Source organism: Haliotis rubra, unplaced genomic scaffold (assembly GCF_003918875.1).
Source record: "Haliotis rubra isolate DU_JTF1 unplaced genomic scaffold, ASM391887v1 Scf236, whole genome shotgun sequence".
Classification (NCBI taxonomy): Eukaryota; Metazoa; Mollusca; class Gastropoda; order Lepetellida; family Haliotidae; genus Haliotis; species Haliotis rubra.
Window position 1 is genome coordinate 252484 of NW_025766403.1, and position 18621 is coordinate 271104.

General features: G+C 40.4%; 1 long non-coding RNA gene across 1 annotated transcript; it reads left to right on the forward strand.

Moving 5' to 3' along the window:
* Positions 1–7823: 7823 nt before the first annotated feature.
* Positions 7824–15783, forward strand: LOC124278371. Its single transcript, XR_006899074.1, has 4 exons — positions 7824–7931; positions 13360–13366; positions 14584–14586; positions 15757–15783. It is a non-coding gene; the product is annotated as an uncharacterized LOC124278371 (long non-coding RNA).
* The last annotated feature ends 2838 nt before the right edge of the window (positions 15784–18621 follow it).

The window sequence follows — 18621 nt, forward strand, 5'->3', positions numbered from 1 at the left end:
AATGAAGTAAACCTATTTGATGCAACTAAAAGGAGGAAAAATGTTTAATACATATTCTAATGTAATAGGTACCTGCGGTTCACCTTATTTTTCCAAATGTATATTTCTGAATATGGCTTAAGAATCATACATGGGATTTGTGTTATGGAATATGCAAATAAAATACTCTTTTTTCAGCTGCATTAACTCCCAACTCAGATACTCAAAAATGACTTTGCAAACTGAACATTCGTGTAACCTTGCTGTCATACCCCTGCAGATGTTTTTAAATAATGACGCTGAAAACATTATGAATGACCCAAGTAACGTCAGACGAAAAAAATCCCCAGAGATGTGAAATGGAGGAGGGGATGTGGACGAACATTTCATTCTGTGATGGGGTTATGGTGGTGGTCTACGAAATCCTAATGCTGCAACTTTTGTAGCATAAAATATTTGTTTCAGCGAAAGTTCTCGTTGCATAGAGCATTTTTTTCGTTGCTTAGATTATTTTCTCGTTGCATCGAATATTTTCTCATCACTTCAAGTTTCTGTCAAAAACTTGAAATTTCGAGTATTTACTCGTTACTTCAAGTATGTTCTCGTTACTTCAATTATACTCTCGTTGCTTCGAAGGTTTTCTCGTTGTTTCATTTTTTTTCAAAAATTTCAAATATTTACTCGTTGCTTCGAGCATTTTCTCGTTACTTCACGATTTTTGAAAGAAAGTTATTATACTGGAACAACGAGAAGGAGATAGCCTAAAACTCGACCCGACTCGACCGGACCGGGCCAAGGCGGGTCAACTATATAATTCGCTACAACATCCATTATCGAAAACGACCCGTGAAGATCCGGGATAGAATAGGTCTTCAGCAACCCATGCTTGTCACAAAAGGCGGCTATGCATGTCGTAAGAGGCGACTAACGGGATCGGGTGGTCAGGCTCGCTGACTTGGTTGACACATGTCATCGGTTCCCAATTGTCAGATCGATGCTCATGCTGTTGATCACTGGATTGTCTGGTCCAGACTCGATTATTTACAGACCGCCGCCTTATAGCTGTAATATTGCTGATTGCGGCGTAAAACTAAACTCACTCACTCATTATCGAAAACAATGCCTACATTTAAGTGATCCAACATACACTCATGATAATAATAAGTAGCCGGAAGTCACACATGCGTATCATAATAACCTCATTACGAGTAAATCGCTTAAAACTCGGCCTGTGAAAGTGACCGATAGAGGTTACGTCTAAAAGATGAATCGTTAAACGATACAGCATTTAAAACGGACAAGTACTTCGGTCAATCCCGATACACATTTCTGTCTGCCCAGAAAGTGTTTTACATCTATATCCAAGCAAACTCCACGTTAGAAAGCCACTGTTCATCGTATTTGAAGCATGCTCACAGGTAGTGATACGACATTTTCCCCAAACTCTCAACATTATCGTCGTCACAATTGTTCAGTCTATCTTGGACCGTTTCTCAAAGCAACTTAAACCTCACACATGTATCTTCAATTTTGTTTACATCCATAGATTAGTATTACATCTACCTAAATATCATTTTGAAATGTGACAAAATGCCACATGAAAAGATAACTGGTCCGTTTAAAGGTCACATGCAACGTAAAACACAACTTTGCAGATTCTGATACCTTTCGGTATGGACATACCGAAACAAATCGTCAAAAAATGCAAATTCAACTTATAAAGTTGAAAAATAACGCGATGAAAAAAAACGCGCGAAATCGGAGTTCAAACGTTTCACTAATTTTCCCCAGACTTTTCTGGGGAAAACGGGTTTCAACAGCTGGGCTGCGCTCATAGCATGTGCGCAGTGAAATAGGTTCGCGCAGCTTGGAAGCGGGTTGTCGGGTGAATACTCGGTGAAGGCTTTGGTGTGAGCTATTTTTCTAATGTTTTGTTGATATCTCACAGGCGCGAGCTTTTTATATGTTATGACAGTAAATTAACTGTTTATATAATTTCATTTGTCTATTTCACCACACGTTCTTCTTACCGAGACACTTTCTCAGTTCGATACTTAAAAGCAATGTCATTATTTAGCGTTGACACAATTTCTAACTGTGATATAGATATGTCGTTGTCACAGACAAAACTCAATGTCTTGTTTTATTGACACCTGTGTGTCTGCCTGCCTGTCTGCTAATGACAATATGCAATACACAGCTGCGATCACTGACCACATGCAATTTGAACTTAACACCAATCAGGCTATACACCATAAACAAAACGCATTGATTTATGGCCCGAGTTCGGTCTCTGTCACATTATGTAATTACACAGACAGGCAGGTGTGATACTTGAACACATGACATGTTATGATGTCTGTTGATTGCAAAATGTTATACACAAAAAATGAGCATGTATTTACAAAACCCAACATCTCTATATATACACACACAATGAAGGCGTCATCTGCTAATGAACCAGCCGTTACACTTGAGTGCACACCCACCCGCTCTAACTGGGTTCGGTATCCCGGCGGCATGTTCTCTATTCGCCCACATCCCATCTCGCCCACAGTTTTAAAACAACATATTGGTTAGGGATTACATAATGATCAACTTGTGTCATACCTATGACTGAAGAATGGACTCTCCTATTTTGAAGATGTGGGCGAATTGAGATGTGGGCAAATGAAGACAAAAGTAATTTACATTTTGTTTTTATTTCTGTAACAAAGTTTCATAATGTTCAGTTCAACTTGATCAGGTGTCCAGCCGCGTCCAGAAACTGTAGCGGTGATCTTCTGCCAGTTTCCAGTTGCTGCTGCAGTCTGTGCAGGCGGCTGTCCAGGTTCTTGTAGAGTCTGGATCTTGGGCGGACAGCTGCTCCATGCTCAATCTGTCTTCTGGCCACTCTGTTTGTTGTCTCGAGCTTCTTCATTGTGATCACAAACTCGTAAATGTTCGGGTGGTGCTTCTGAACCAGCTTCTTAAATCCAAGGTGGAATCCCTCCAAGTGATTGTTTGTTCTTGGCCCAGTGTTTCCATGTTGATTCCAAATGCGAGGTGGGAATCTTGCGTCGTAGTCAACCCATGTAGATGTGATGTAGTCGTTGAACTGGCCGATTCCGTCAACGTCGGGAGACTGGTTCAATACTTCCATCCAGGCATCTTGGATCTGATCCACTGGGAGGAGGGGGAGTGCTGCAGCACGTCGCACGTGGGTGTTGAAGGCACGGTTGTCCTTGTAGGTTTTCACAAGGCCTTTCTCTGAAACCTGCCGCCAAACCGCCTGGGTGAAGTGGAAGTAGCATCCACGGACTTCTGCATCGGGGAAGACTCTCTCAGTGGCTCCAATAGCAGCAGCTTCGTAGTCAGTCTGTACAACGGAGGGAGAAAGTTCAACGCCGACAATAGCAAGCACAGAGTCCTTCAAGTAGTTAAACAATCTAATGTATGTATCACGAGACTTGCTTAAAAACCTTAAAGACCTTAAAAACAAGCAAGTGTGTTAGACGTTGTTTTTGATGAATGAATGAATGAATGAAGTACACTGTCAAGAAATCAATTGAGCATTATGCAAATATCAGTAGATAAGTTAATACTTAAAAAAGGTACCTGTGAGGTCTACATCAGCACGGGTACGTGGGACTGGTGGAAGAACCTTGGCACGCTGACGGTAGAGTCCAGACTTGATACTGTAGAAGGAAGCAACAGTAGCAGCAGCTTCTTCGTCTAGGTTCTGGGTCTCTTCATTGTAGATTTGCTGGACAGGCTTGATCTCTTCTTGAACGCGTTGTCTAAGTCTGGTGAGAAGTCGACTCTCTTCTTCATTCACTAGTGGAGGATGGTTGTGTTCTGATACTGAAGTGATGTGATCCCCAATGGTGCTGCATCTACCCTTGCACTTGTCGATGATACACTTCCAGTGAGTGGCTACCTGTCTGTCAACGTGCAGTCGATACTTGTGACCTCCGTGTAGAACCTGTTTTCCTCCTCTCTGCGACAACGTGAACTCTGCTTTCTGTAGGTTAGCCATTGCGACTGCCCATACTTTGCAAACTACCATACTTATAGGGTTGCAGTGAGTTACTAAATTGAAAGGAGAGAGAAGTTATTTCCGATTAGTAGATACATTAATTAATAATACTCTCTACTTTATTTAGACAAAATTGAAATATACTTTAAATCTTCTCTAAGTTTCCTTCTCCATCCTGTATAACTACCACAACACTGAAACAAGAGCACTTTGTCAAGTAACTCAGAGATGTATGTGATTTTAGACTAATCCCATTATGAGAGTAGGGGTGCATTGTCTGACCCTAATTAACCTCTGATGTTTTTGTGGGCCAATTGGGATGTGGGCAATTAGGGATGTGGGCGAATAGAGACTAAGCCATCCCGGCTGCTTCGTTTCGAGGGAGGTAAACCGAGGTACAAAATATTGCACTTTTGAATTGCGATTATTCGCTTATAATTTTGTTTATTTGTTTTTTCATAATCAGCAATGCATATTATATGTCATGAAGAAGTGATAATTGTGTTTTAATTATGTTTGATTTTTTTGGTTGCATGTGACCTTTAAGTGAAGCCCTTTTTCCTCTCCATTCCCAACATATCCAACCACCTCCGTGGTGTAGTGGTTAGAGCGTCCGCTCGGAGAGCGGAAGGTCGCGGGTTCGATCCCCGGTCACGTCATACCAAAAGACGTTTCAATATGGTACTTGCTGGTCCCTGCCTGGCATTAATGGGTACAACAAGGACTGGTCGGCTCGGAGTCAGTATAATGTGTCTGATTTGGGTATTCATGCTTAACTGCGGCATGGTATCTCAGTCTGTCTTGCATCTAGCACTATAAAACCAGCTTAAGACTGGGCTAGTACAAGCAACCACACATACGTCATATGAACGAAATATTCATATGTGCGACGTTAAACCCCATTTCACATCACCTCACCCAACATATAAAGCCTCAATCAAAAGTGTCAAAAACAACTTAAACCTCATACATATATCCTGACTTGTATTTATATCTATAGAATAGGGTATATGAATGCCTGTTATCATAATTGTTTGGTCTGTAGTGTTCCTTTGCAGTTATCAAACTGATACCCATCGAATGTTACTATTTAAAACGTATGCCAGAGACACAGGTGAACAACCTGCCTACTATATATAAGGTAGTATTTATTGTGTTGGTTAACCATAGTTATAGTACTATGTATCATTCGCACTTCGACATGTTTGTCAAGATATAGTCCGTTTTTAAAAGTAAAGAAAGAAAGGAAATCGCAGAACGCAAATGAACCCCATCACACGATAGCGACAATGCCCGTTTCACATCCATAAGAAATCTCTTAGAAAAGCAGAGTCGATAGTAAATGTTCCAACTATATCATGCTACTAGTTATACGACTGTCAATATCGAGTATGGTCAAGACAATCCATTAGTGGACATAATGACAGAGCATATGTTTATGAATTACTATCAAATAGTCTGGATACCAGGTGTTCTCGAAAAGGTAGGCGTATCCTGTTCCACCATATGGACAGGCTAGTGAATTGTTCACCTAGAAACGATTAGGGAACTGCAACGTGCACCATTGTCACTGATGCAACAATATTTGAGAATGTTTGCGACCTCATGTGTTGCAAGTATCTTACCTTCACCGACTGCTTAGTGGTGGCAGATGAAGCTACTGTCATTTGGGACAGGAAAGAAGAAGACGTGAGTCGATCAGAGACTAAACAATTTTGATTGAGGCTATGTTGGGAATGGAGAGGAAAAAGGGCTTCACTTTAACGGACCAGTTATCTTTACATACAATATTTTGTAACATTACAAAGTGTTACATGCAGTACCATTCTGTACATATTCACATGAATAAAGAGAACTGAATTGAATATAGATACAATGCTGGATACATGTGTGAGACAGAAGGTGCTTTTGAGAGCACGGACGAAGTCGGATCGAACACTAATGATATAGCAACTATATTGAGGATATAGAAAAGAGGGCTTCACTATAAGCAACGTAGTAGCTTCAGATACTACGCAATAAGACTCAGTGACGTGGTATTTAGGTAGATATAAAACCAGTTTGCCTTTCATGTGTAACTCTAGTAAGTAAACAAAGCTATAAGATATTTAGCCTGTTTTTAAACATGTCACATTTACCCATTGACATTTGCCAATATCAACTTCGCATTAACATACACATCCTGTGCTGATTCAGCATGAGGCAATAAAGGTTTATTAGGGAACCCCAATATATTAATTAAGGAAATAAATAAATTTAAAACACTGTCACTTCCTGCCCAGGGCCCCGTTTCACAAAGCTCTCGTAAGCCTAAGATCTCGTAACTTTTCTCGTAGCATTCGCACCTCCTATACTGTAACATAGTGAGTACGAATGCTACGAGAAAAGTTACGAGATCTTAGGCTTACGAGAGCTTTGTGAAACGGGGCCCTGGACGTCACTCGATAAGAGAAGTAAATAGTCTTCTCACACAGACATATCAAGGAAAACATATAACAACAAGACGGTGTCTTTTCTACGGGACTCTGGGTATGTAGTCATAGCCTGACAGAAACTTGAAGTAACGAGAAGTAACGAGAAAATATTTTGAAATTTCATGCTTTTTGAAAGAAAATGGAAGCAACGAGAAAATATTCGAATCAATGAGAAATTAGTCCAAGCAACGAAAACATGATTGAAGTAACGAGAAAATACTCGAAGCAACGAAGAAATATTCGAAATTTCAAGTTTTTGACAGAAACTTGAAGTTACGAGAAAATATTTGAAATAACGAGAAAATACTCAAAGCAACGACGAAATTATCGAAATTTCATGTTTTTTAAAGAAACTTGAAGTAACGAGAAAACATTTGAAATTTCAAGTTTTTGAAAGAAACATGAAGTAACGAAGAAAATATCCGAAGCAACGAGAAATTAATGAACGCAACGAGAAAAAGTCGCTAAAAAGTATTTTATGCCACAAAATCGACAGCATGCATTAGACTTTCGTAGTGGTCAAGGCATCACAGATGAAATTAATTGCAATGACATTAATGGCATACTTATATACTCAGAATGCGGACAGGCTTCAAGGATCGACATTGTCGATGGGCGTGTCACCTGAATGATAGCAGATCTATTGATAACAACATTCTCAGCTTGCGGATAGATGTACTATATAGCACAGTAGGCAAGGCATACCTGTGCACAACAGAAGAGTACTCTCTCAAGTTTTCATAACTGTCCCCATTTACCGCATCCTTTCATCTTTCTCTTTTAAGTCAACCGAGGATGTAGTGAGAATGGATTCCATGAGGGTTACAGTATTACTCATACATGCTCCCAGCGCCTATTATCTACATACTTATGTTCAGCGAAGACAAGGTCCGCAGCATAATAATGCACATGTATAATAACAAGGTCCGCAGCATAATAATGCACATGTATAATGCCACCCAACTGATCCCCGGACTCCTACGCCTATTTTATTAATATATTGTCTTGAAACTCCCAGCGATTTATATTTCCTAAAAATGTCGGAAAGCGGACGTAAAATCTCCGAAATCAGTCCGCAAAACCGTCAAATATAGTCCGTTTGAGTCAAATTCTCCGTTGAGTTTCAGACTTGAAGGAGTCGTAGACCTTGTAATTTCAAGCTTTAACAACAGCAGTAAACTTGAGTGAGATGAATCAATCGGTCAATCAGTAGGATAAACCGTCACGTGACAAATTTGCCCGTGCCCCCCCGCTTACATGGCTGTTACCTGAGCTGTCTCTACACCATTGTCACAAATCTTGAAATATCGAATGAAAACAATGATGGTTTGTCAAACAACTTTTCGGCAGAGTTGGTGTGTTTTTCCTATTTACTTTGGCGTTGGTTTGAGTCATTTACGATTATTTGTTTTTGAGTTAGTGTGCAATTCATTGGGGAGATTTTGACTCAGACGGACTTTGTACATCCAGTTGCACCCATGAGGGTCTGTCATCAAAACGAACCCTCATGCGTGTATTTGAATCCTTCCTACCGTTCATGGCATTATTCTTATTAAAAACTTCACATTAGGCACCATAATTATGTTAACTACGTTCTTTGTACTGACATATATGATATATGCTTTTCATGACTTTATATGAACAATCACGTGATACCATAAACGATTTAAGTACTGGGGATTAATTTTATCAAAGCACCGCCATCATTACGCTCATTAGACTACCCGATCACAGAAATACTCGGCGTCTTACACTACCCGATCACAGAAATATTCCACATCTTACACTACCCAATCACAGAAATATCTGGCGCATAAGACTACCCGATCACAGAAATATTTAGCGTCTGACACTACCCGAGCACAGCAATATTCGGCGCCTTACACTAACCGAGCACAGCAACATTTGGCGCATTACCAATTCAAACGAAGTCATTTTCTGAGCGTTTTGATTACCATAGGACCTATAATATGTATAGGAAGTATCCAAATGGTAAGAAAATATACTGATCAGAGTAATATTCGGCGCATTAGACAATCCGAGCAAAGCAATATTCGGCGCATTAGACAGTCCGAGCAAAGCAATATTCAGAGCTTCAGATTACCCAACACACATAAAGTTAAAATTAAGTATCACAAAGGCGAGAGAATTTTGTGTTGCGCGAAACTTGGAAATATGAAACATACTTACATTTTGAGCTCAGTCTTCGTCTGATGAAGAACCCACTCTGTCATCACTTAAATATTAGTTGACGTTTAATTTGCATAGATGATTTATTGGTAAAATAGTCAACACAGACAAATCGTATTCCACATTTAAAGACAGCCAATGGGAAGAGTCATATGAAGTTTGGCCAAAACCAGAAAGGGGTTTCGTGTGCAAACTGATTAAATTCATGCATGGGTGAAAATGGAGAATTTATTCTTTCACAGCAGCTATTCCTTCGCTATTACAGATAATTGTATGGTTTGCGAGTTTACGAGGATGACGCACAGTCGCATCCGGACCAGGTAAAACACATGTTGTGGGTGCTGGGTAACGCTAATAGCTCTTTTCCCCACCCTCCCTCCGTGTAGACCAGGGCAACATAGGTCCACAGCACCCCAGTGTTGGTCGCAAGACCGAATTGGAAAACCTGTTTTCCGTGCGTTGCGCCCGTGTCGGTGGAGGATGGGAGTCTGGTGGTTGAGGGCAATAGGGGCCTGGAACCGTGTTCCTTTTGCCCAACACACCACTTTGGCCCTTACTTCACCTAGACGGGTGGTACATAATTGGTCCGATTCATCATTCGGCTGGTCTCGCCATGCCCTGCGCATAGAATATATTTTTTGCACATTTAACTTATTGGGTATTGGTAATTTTGATTTGAAATATACAGATTATTGATATATTAAATTACCTAGAGTCCTATGCCAAATGGCGGTGGCTCATGTTAACCAGCCTGACATTATATTTGGTAGACAAATATAGCTATTTATGTCGTATTTACTGGAGTATATCACCCTTGTATCCCTGGTGTTTGCATGCTGGATATCCGCTGCAGATACTGTCCTTGTTGACACTCGGTGGTGAGCAAGGGTGCTTAAACCCGTCAGATACATCATGAGTCAAATAAATTCTGGTTCTGTCAGGAATGACAAGAAAAGGTGTCTGAAGGCTGAATATATTTCAGTTCCAAAGCAACAGGAAAACCGGTCAAAAGTTATAGCTGTTGAGGCTACAAATGGTGAACCCCTCAAATTAAATCCTTTTTAGATTTCCAAGACTATCCAATCTATATGCGGAGAAGTCAAAACGTCTCGTGTCTCCTCGGTGGTCAGCTCCTTGTAGAATGTGCAAGGAGTCAATAATCAATTACAACAACACCAACTTGCAAATGTCAGCGTTAAGATCACAGAACATAAAACATTCAATTCGAGTAGAGGCATTGTTCCAAGCAACACATACCTGTTTACTTTTGCATTGAGCACAGTCCCTAAATCAATATAAGCTGGTTATTTCAATATCGGAGTGGAGGTGTATATGTCAGAAGTTTGGAACCACCATGAGCCAGAATCCTAATCTAATACAATGGCATTGCAGAGACGTTAAGACCAATTTTAATGATCTACAATTACTATCACAAGATTTTAAACCATCAGCCTTTAGTTCACAAGAGACATACCTGAAAAGTACAGATCAATTTGATTTTCGTCAGTACAATTAATTTAATTCGTTTTCACCTCCAGGTGAGAAAACCACCGGTGGCGCTTCTATTTTGGTGAGGCAGGGTGTTATTCATAGCCCTGTCCCTCTTTAAAGCAATCTTCAGATTATTGCTGTCCGCCTTTCTTTACAAATAACCTTCAAGCTCTGTTCTGTGTACATTTCTCCATCTTCGGCTCTTCAGCAGTCTGATCTTCAGGATCTATTTGACTAGCCTCCCAGACCCTGTATTATCATGGGTTATCTTAACGGACACAACCCTTTGTGAGGAAGCACCGATGCTAACAGTAAAGGGAAAATCCTCGAAGACTTAATTTCTAATAATAATTTATGCATATTTAATGATGGATCAGCCACTTATTTACATCCTGGATTTGGAACTAATTCTGCACTTGATCTGTCTCTCACAAATCCCAATATGTATAACGAATTTGAATGGTCAGTCCATGATGACCTGTGTGGAAGTGACCATTTCCCCACAATACTTTCAGCTCTAAACCCGAATGATGATCCACCTGCAACGAGGTGGAATATTAATAAGGCCAAATGGCCATTATTTCAAACACTGTGTACTGACAACTTAAAATCTGACTTTTTGGACAATTCTCTAGATCTGATTCAGTTATTCTCTGATAAACTGAAGAATATTGCTGATGAAACTATCCCTAAGTCCTCTGCAATTCCACATATTCGTAAGCCTGACTGCAAACAGGCCAGGAAGAGTGGGAAGAAGGCAGAAAAATATTTTCGCCGACAACCTACAATCCATAATTTAGATAAAGTTAACATTTTAAATGCCAAGGCTCGACGCGCATTTAAACAGAATACGGGTCAGTCTTGGCGAAACTATGTCCTCAGAATTAATTCACGCACACCAATGTCAAAGGTGTGAAACATGATTCAACGAATACAGGGCAAAGGTTAAAAATCTACTGACATTTGAGCTTCCTTCACGAACAGTAATGGGGGAGGGCTGAGTGAGATTGAGAGGAGTGCCTGGAAGAAGATTGGGAAAAATCAGCTGTGTGTTATTCTTGATACTTAATAAACTAATACAATTAAATGTGAAAACGGAACGCAATTATAACATAAAAGCCTTCAATTTACGAATCATCGATTTAATTCCCGTATCGTTAAACTGGAAGTAATGTCATACTCGAGACAATTGAACTGGAACCAGTGTAAGTTAACTGAAGATACATGAGTGTGTGAGTGAGTTTGGTTTTACGCCGCTTTTAGAAATATTCCACCAGAAATATTGGCACCAGAAATGGGCTTCACACACTGTACCCATGTGGGGAATCGAACCCGGGTCTTCGGCGTGACGAGCGAACGCCTCAACTACTAGGCTACCTCACTGTCCCACCACCATTTGAAGGATGGTGCCAATGTACTGACGGATAAGGCTGACATAGCCAAGAAGCTTGGTGAAACCCTTGCCAAGCATTCTCCTTCGTCAAATTATGTCCCGGAGTTTCAGAAACATTAGAAACAACAGGAGAAGAAAAGAGTGAGTGAGTTATTATTTAACGTCACATCGGCAATATTGCAGCCATATCGTGACGAGAACATTTGTCATGGAAATAGAATATATATAGATATTATAAAAACCTGCCGACGAAGGACAGTAAAACAACTAGAATATCACAATTTGAAGTAAAACTAGCGTAAAAAGTAAAAACAAATAACAGTATTTGGACAATACAATATAAAAAAGTGGCTAGAGATCGCCAACAACTGAAGGGAGATCACCATACTAGGGACCATGGGGACTTACATTACTTTTGCATTACCCTAGCTGGATTTACACCACCCCTTCAGCCATTGGCGTTGATGCTGACATTAAGCCAAACATTAAAAACACAACAATACTACGATTAAAAACTGGTACACTTCAATTGACTTCAAATGTTTTGGGACTTACATACCCTCGCAGGAGGACAATAATTTACGCTGCGTCAACCCCCTTTGAGGGTACAGCCACTAACAATCTCAGTTACTAATTCAAACTACCAATAATACAATATATATCTATTTACAAATCACTTAACAAATCTAATTCCTTTAAAAATGCAATAATTAAATGAGAACTGACATTTTTAAAAAGATCCTTCATAGCTTTTACTTTGAAATAGTTATCCCTTGTGATGGAATATTCAATGCAGTGAAGCAGGACATGCTTGACTGTGATCCTTTCATCACAAGGGATACAAAACGGAGGATCCTCACCTTTTAATAGGTACTCATGCGTATATCTTGTGTGGCCAATACAACATAGTCGTATGATGACCTCTTTACATCTGGACTGACAGCCCAAGTAGGTGTAACCGATAGTTGGTTTTATTGCATGTAAGTTATTGAGACCTATTTGGGTGTCCCACTTCTTTTGCATGAGATCACGGATGTAAGTTCTAATGCTAGCTATGTAATCAGAGTATGGGATCAGAAGTGGTGTCACAGATTTGTTGAGTGCTGCCTTAGCAGCAATATCGGCCATTGTGTTCCCAGAAATGCCAACGTGGCTGGTTAACCAACTAAAGACGATGTCGCATTGGCCAGTAGCAAGCTCATTATACATTTCAATAATTTCTAATAAAAGTGGATGTTGACAAGAAAGATTTTTAATAGCCTGAAGACACGAAGGAGAATCGGAAATTATTATGTATTGTTTATATTTACGGTGTTTATTAATATATTTAAGAGCTGTTAATATGGCGTTAGCTTCTGCTGTGAAAATAGAGCTGTTATCCGGTATTCTAGAAGATATTGGTCTGGATCCAATGACAGTAGCACATGCCACCGCGCCACCATCCTTGGACCCATCCGTTAATAAGGATTTGTATGTATTATATTTATTTTTTAATTGATTATATTCTTGTTTAGATTGTAATTCATTAGTTACAGATTTCTTAAACTTTGTCAGAGTTAGATCAACTTCAGGCCTCACCAGTTGCCAAGGAGGAGAAGAAAGAAGACGGGAAGGAGATATATTTTCCAGCTCAATGCCGGCAGCAGAAAGTAAAGGTTTTATTCTTATTCCTACAGACGGAACAAGGGAAGACTTTTTGTTGTACAGTTCCTCATACAGGGGATTAAAGTCACAGTTATATGCAGGATTCGACTGATTAGAATATAGTTTAGTAATATACTGCAAAGATAATTTGATACGTCGTTGGTGTAAAGAAGGCTCGTCAGTCTCAACGTAAATACTGTCAATGGGAGAAGTGCGGAAAGATCCAAGACAAAGTCTTAGACCTTGGTGGTGAATAGAATCAAGTATTTTCAAGTTCCTTTTACTGGCTCCCCCATATACGATGGAGACATAGTCAAGTTTTGATCGGATGAGTGATCTGTACAAATGAAGGAGGGTAGTTTGATCCCCAACCCACTTTGAATTTGACACGACTTTTAATAGATCTAATGCCTTCAGGCATTTAGTCTTCAAATACTTAATATGTGGTAGAAAGGTAAAATGTTGGTTGAAAATCAGTCCCAGAAATTTGGCTTCCTTCACAACGTTAATTGGAGAACAATCTAAGAACAATTCGGGATCTTTATGAGGCTTATACTTCCGACAGAAATGTATACATTTGGTCTTTATCTGTGAAAATGTAAAGCTATTCTCAAGTGACCATTTATGAATTGTACTTAAACACATCTGTAATTGTCTCTCAATAGTATGCATATTTTTACCACGACAAGAAATATTAAAATCATCCACAAAAAGTGATCCATCGATGGAATCGTTTGAAACCTTGGATAAGCTGCTGATCTTGATACTAAATAAAGTGACAGACAAAATACTGCCTTGAGCGACACCCTGATCCTGATTGTAATGATCAGACAGGGTTGAACCCACTCGGACTTGAAATTGTCTGTCTTTTAAAAACCGTGATATAAAAAGAGGCAAACGGCCTCTCAAACCAAAGTCATGTAAATCCTTCAAAATGCCATGCTTCCAGGTCGTATCATAAGCTTTCTCAAGATCAAAGAAAATTGACACTGCATGTTGTTTATTTACTATAGCATTCTTAACGAAAGATTCTAAACGTACCAAATGATCAATGGTACTACGATTTTTCCTTAAACCACATTGAATATTGGTTATAAGGTTATTGGTTTCAAGATACCAAGTTAATCTATTATTCACCATACGTTCCATGGTTTTACAAACACAGCTAGTTAGAGAGATCGGTCTGTAATTAGACGGATCAGTATGATCCTTGCCATGTTTTGGTATTGGGACCAAAATGGCATTACGCCATGAAGGAGGAAATTCTCCAGACGTCCATATTTGGTCAAATATATCTAAAAGTGTCATCAGACATGGTTCCGGTAAGTGTTTCAGTAGCTAGTATAGTGTATTGTCATCCCCCGCTGCAGTGTCATGAGCTTGCTCTAGAGCAGTATGTAGCTCATGTAATGATAACACTTCATTATAATCTTCACCGTTATTTGATTCGAAATTAAGTTTTGTCTTTTCCTGTTGTTTTTGATATCTCTGAAACTCAGGAACATAATTTGCCGATGATGAATTTTTGGCAAGAGTTTCGCCAATTTTATTTGCAATGATGCATTTGTCAGTTATTAAATTGTCACCATCTTTAAGATGATGAACAGCAGCTTTGGAGCCTTTGCCTTTTATTCTCTGAACCATGTTTCACACCTTAGACATTGGCGTGCGTGAATTAATATTGAAGACATATTTCCTCCAAGATTGTCGTTTGTTTTGTTTGAAGGTACGACGTGCCTTCGCATTGAGTATTTTAAATTTATTTAAATTATGGACAGTTGGATGATTGCGGAAATAATGTTCCGCCTTTTTCCTCGCTTTTCTGGCTTGTCTACAGTCTGTATTAAACCATGGTTTTCGTACGTGTGGAGTTGTAGAGGATTTCGGTATACACTCATCAGCTATTTCCTTTAAAACGTCAGCAAAAATCTGAATGGGATCAGGTACGTCACTGAAGCATTCAGGTCGTAATTTCGATTTACATATAGTTTGAAATAAATGCCAGTCAGCCTTCTCCATCTTGTATATGATGGAGAATCAGATGGAGTTATTTCTGAAAGAATAGTTGGGAAGTGGTCACTTCCACAGAGGTCACTATGGACAGACCAACCAAATTCATTTAGGAGGTCAGAGTCTGCAAGAGACAGATCTAGAGAAGAATAGGTTCCGGTTGCAGGATGCAGGTATGTGCTTGAATCATCATTGTATATACATAGGTCATTATTGGAGATAGAATCTTCCAGTATTTTACCTTTAGTATTAGTGTTATTACTACCCCAGAGCGGGTTGTGACCATTTAGGTCACCAATAATAACACAGGGCTTCGGGAGTTGATCATAGAGTGACTGTAGATCAGTCTGCTGAAGTGCCCACGAAGGCGGAATATACTATCGACAAAAAATAAGGGAACGAAGAAATTGAATGCAGCAAACGTACAGGTGAAAGGGTGCGTTACCGTAGCGTTGCACCCGAACGCAACATCCAATGACAATGAAATTCAACATGATGCATTACCAACACGTTATGCACGTGCACACAGAAGTCAACCTCTGTAAACGTATTGGGAGAACTCACAATCACTAATGTAAGAGAGTTGAACATATGCTGAAAAATGCCTCCGAGGCAGTATCTCAATGAACAAACAAATTGGAGAATTGGGGGGATGATAGAGGGGGGGGGGGGGAGAGACATCATTGTGTCAAGTTGCCCGAATGTTGGGTAAATCAAAAATTATAATTTCACGCCTGTGGGACAAGTGCCGTCAAACAGGTGGGGTTGCAATGAGACCTGGGCGTGGCAGACCAAAATCAACGACACCACGACAGGATCGTCTCATTACATTAATGGCCCTACGCAATAGGTTCAAATCAGCACCTGCCATCAATAGGGAATTCCGTACACTCACTGGGCGACAAATTTCACACTCACCCATTAAAAAACCGGCTCTATCAAGCACGTCTGAAAGCAAGGCGGCCTTTCAAGGGTGTTACCCTTACAGCTCACCATAGGCGCCAAAGATTGGCATGGGCTAGGCAGCATCAGGGACGGGCTTTCCGCCATTGGCGTTACACCATGTTCTCAGATGAATCAAGGTTTTGCCTCAGATTCACAGATGGCAGAAAACGTTGTTGGCGCGGTAGCAGTGAGCGGTATGCCAGAGCGGCAATTATTGACCATGATCGATATGGGTGTGGTAGTGCCATGGTGTGGGGTGGGTTGACACATGACAAGCGATCAGATCTGGTCATCGTTAATGGATCCTTGACTGGTCAGCGATACGTTGACGAAATTTTGCGTCCTGTCGTGGCTCCACTGGCTAGAATCATCGGCAGGAATTTTGAATTCCAAGATGATAATGCCACACCACATCGGGCCCAAATTGTCACAGCTTATCGCCGACGAGAGGGCATACAGACATTGGACTGGCACTCTAAGTCCCCAGACCTGTCCCAATTGAACATCTATGGGACATTCTCGGTCGAAGGGTGTACACCAGGGACCCCGCACCCGTCAACCTGGCCCAGCTTGGTGCAGCTCTTCAGGAGGAATGGCGGGCAATACCACGGGCAACCATCCGGAAATTAATCAACAGTAATCAAGGTGTCGGGAATGTGTTGCCCAACATGGTGGACACACCAGATATTGAACTTTACACCCACATATTGATTTAGTGGACATTCAGAGCAATTTCACATTCACTGTCATTTCATCAGTTCCCTTATTTTTTGTCGGTAGTATATATACAGAGCATAATGTAAATGCTACACCCAGAGTAAGTCGCACTGCAACAGCTTGGAGATTAGTTTGAAGTGTGACAGGGCTGTGAATAACATCCTGCCGTATAAGGATAGAAGATCCTCCAGTGGCCCTATCACCCAGAGGAGAATAATGATGATAGGCTGTAAACTGGCATAAAGTAAAATTATCCGTCTGTTTCAGATGCGTTTCTTGTAGACAGAATGCTGATGGCGTTAAATCCTGGACTAATAGCTGCAGTTCATTAAAATTAGTCCTCAGACCTCTACAATTCCACTGCACGATATTAGTGAAATGACCTATCTTTTAGGTGGATTGATAGGGGACCTACCCCTTACTTTCTTCGAGGGCGACGAGCTACGTGCCCTGGGATGGATGCTTTCTGACACATCCATGTCCTCGAGAGAACCATATTTGTTATATAATTGTATACGGTTTCCTGAACCCTTAGAGGGTCTACCGCTTTTTTGCACACTTTTCATCCTAGGTTTAACTGTATTTTTGACCACATTCTTTGAAGTTATGTCAGATCCAGTCTTCTGAGTGGACAATAATTGTACTTTATCCCGAACTTTGATTTGTACCAACTCTGAAGTCTGACTAGATTGTTCAGGTGTAAGAAGGTGAGGGGTATCGTTTGTAACCCAAATCAAGTCTGTTTGACACTCTATTGAAATACTGGAAACTGGCGAATTTACTTTTGACAAGCTTTCGGAGGGTGTCCTGACGATTGATGCATATGATTCATTTGGAACTGTTGAATCAACAAGCTTTTTAGCATCAGCGAAGGTAATGTTTTGAGTGAATTTAACCTTGTTTATTTCCATTTGTTTTTTCCATATGGGACAGTCTTTAGAAAAGGAGGAATGATTACCTGAACAATTTGTGCTTTTTTGAAGGCACTATCACAATCTTCAGTTACGTGTGAAGTTTCGCTACAGTGAGCACATGTTATAGGCTTTGTGCAAGTGTTGACACCGTGGCCATACTTTTGGCACCTGAAACATCGCCAGGGGTTTGGGATATAAATATCAACTGTGATGTTACAGTAACCAACCTTTACAGACTTTGGAGGATTTGGTGAAGTGAATGAAAAGAGGTATGTGTTTGTCGGAATTACGTCATTGTTTTTGCGGGTGGTAAATCGCTTGACATATGTCACTCCCTGATCTTTCATTTCGGATACGATGTCCAGTTCTGACATGTCGGCCAACAAACGATCTCTGTCTCTTATAATTCCTTTGCTGGTGTTCAGTGTTCTGTGCGCAGTAGCTGAAACGTGGATTCCAGCAAATGTTTCTGTTGTCATCAGGTTGGCAGCTTGTTGTTTCCGAAGGCATTCAATCAATAATGATCCTGAACGCAAGCGTTTTATGTTCTTTATTTCACCTGCGATGCCATATATACCCTTAGAAATTACAAAAGGATTCAGCTTTAGTGGTGTCTCGTCTTCAGTGTCGAGAACCAGGAAACGTGGCCAGTTTTCTGTTGATTTGGACGGTCTCTGCTCATCATCATTATCGAGTGGACGTTTTGTTTTTTTGGAGGGGGTTTGGTAATCCATGGTAAGTTTAATTTGATTCATCATCCGGGCTCCCCACCCACCACGGAGTATCACAAGGACAATGCTAATCACAAGTGGGTTTCCGACTTGCAGCACCAAGGATACCCGGATG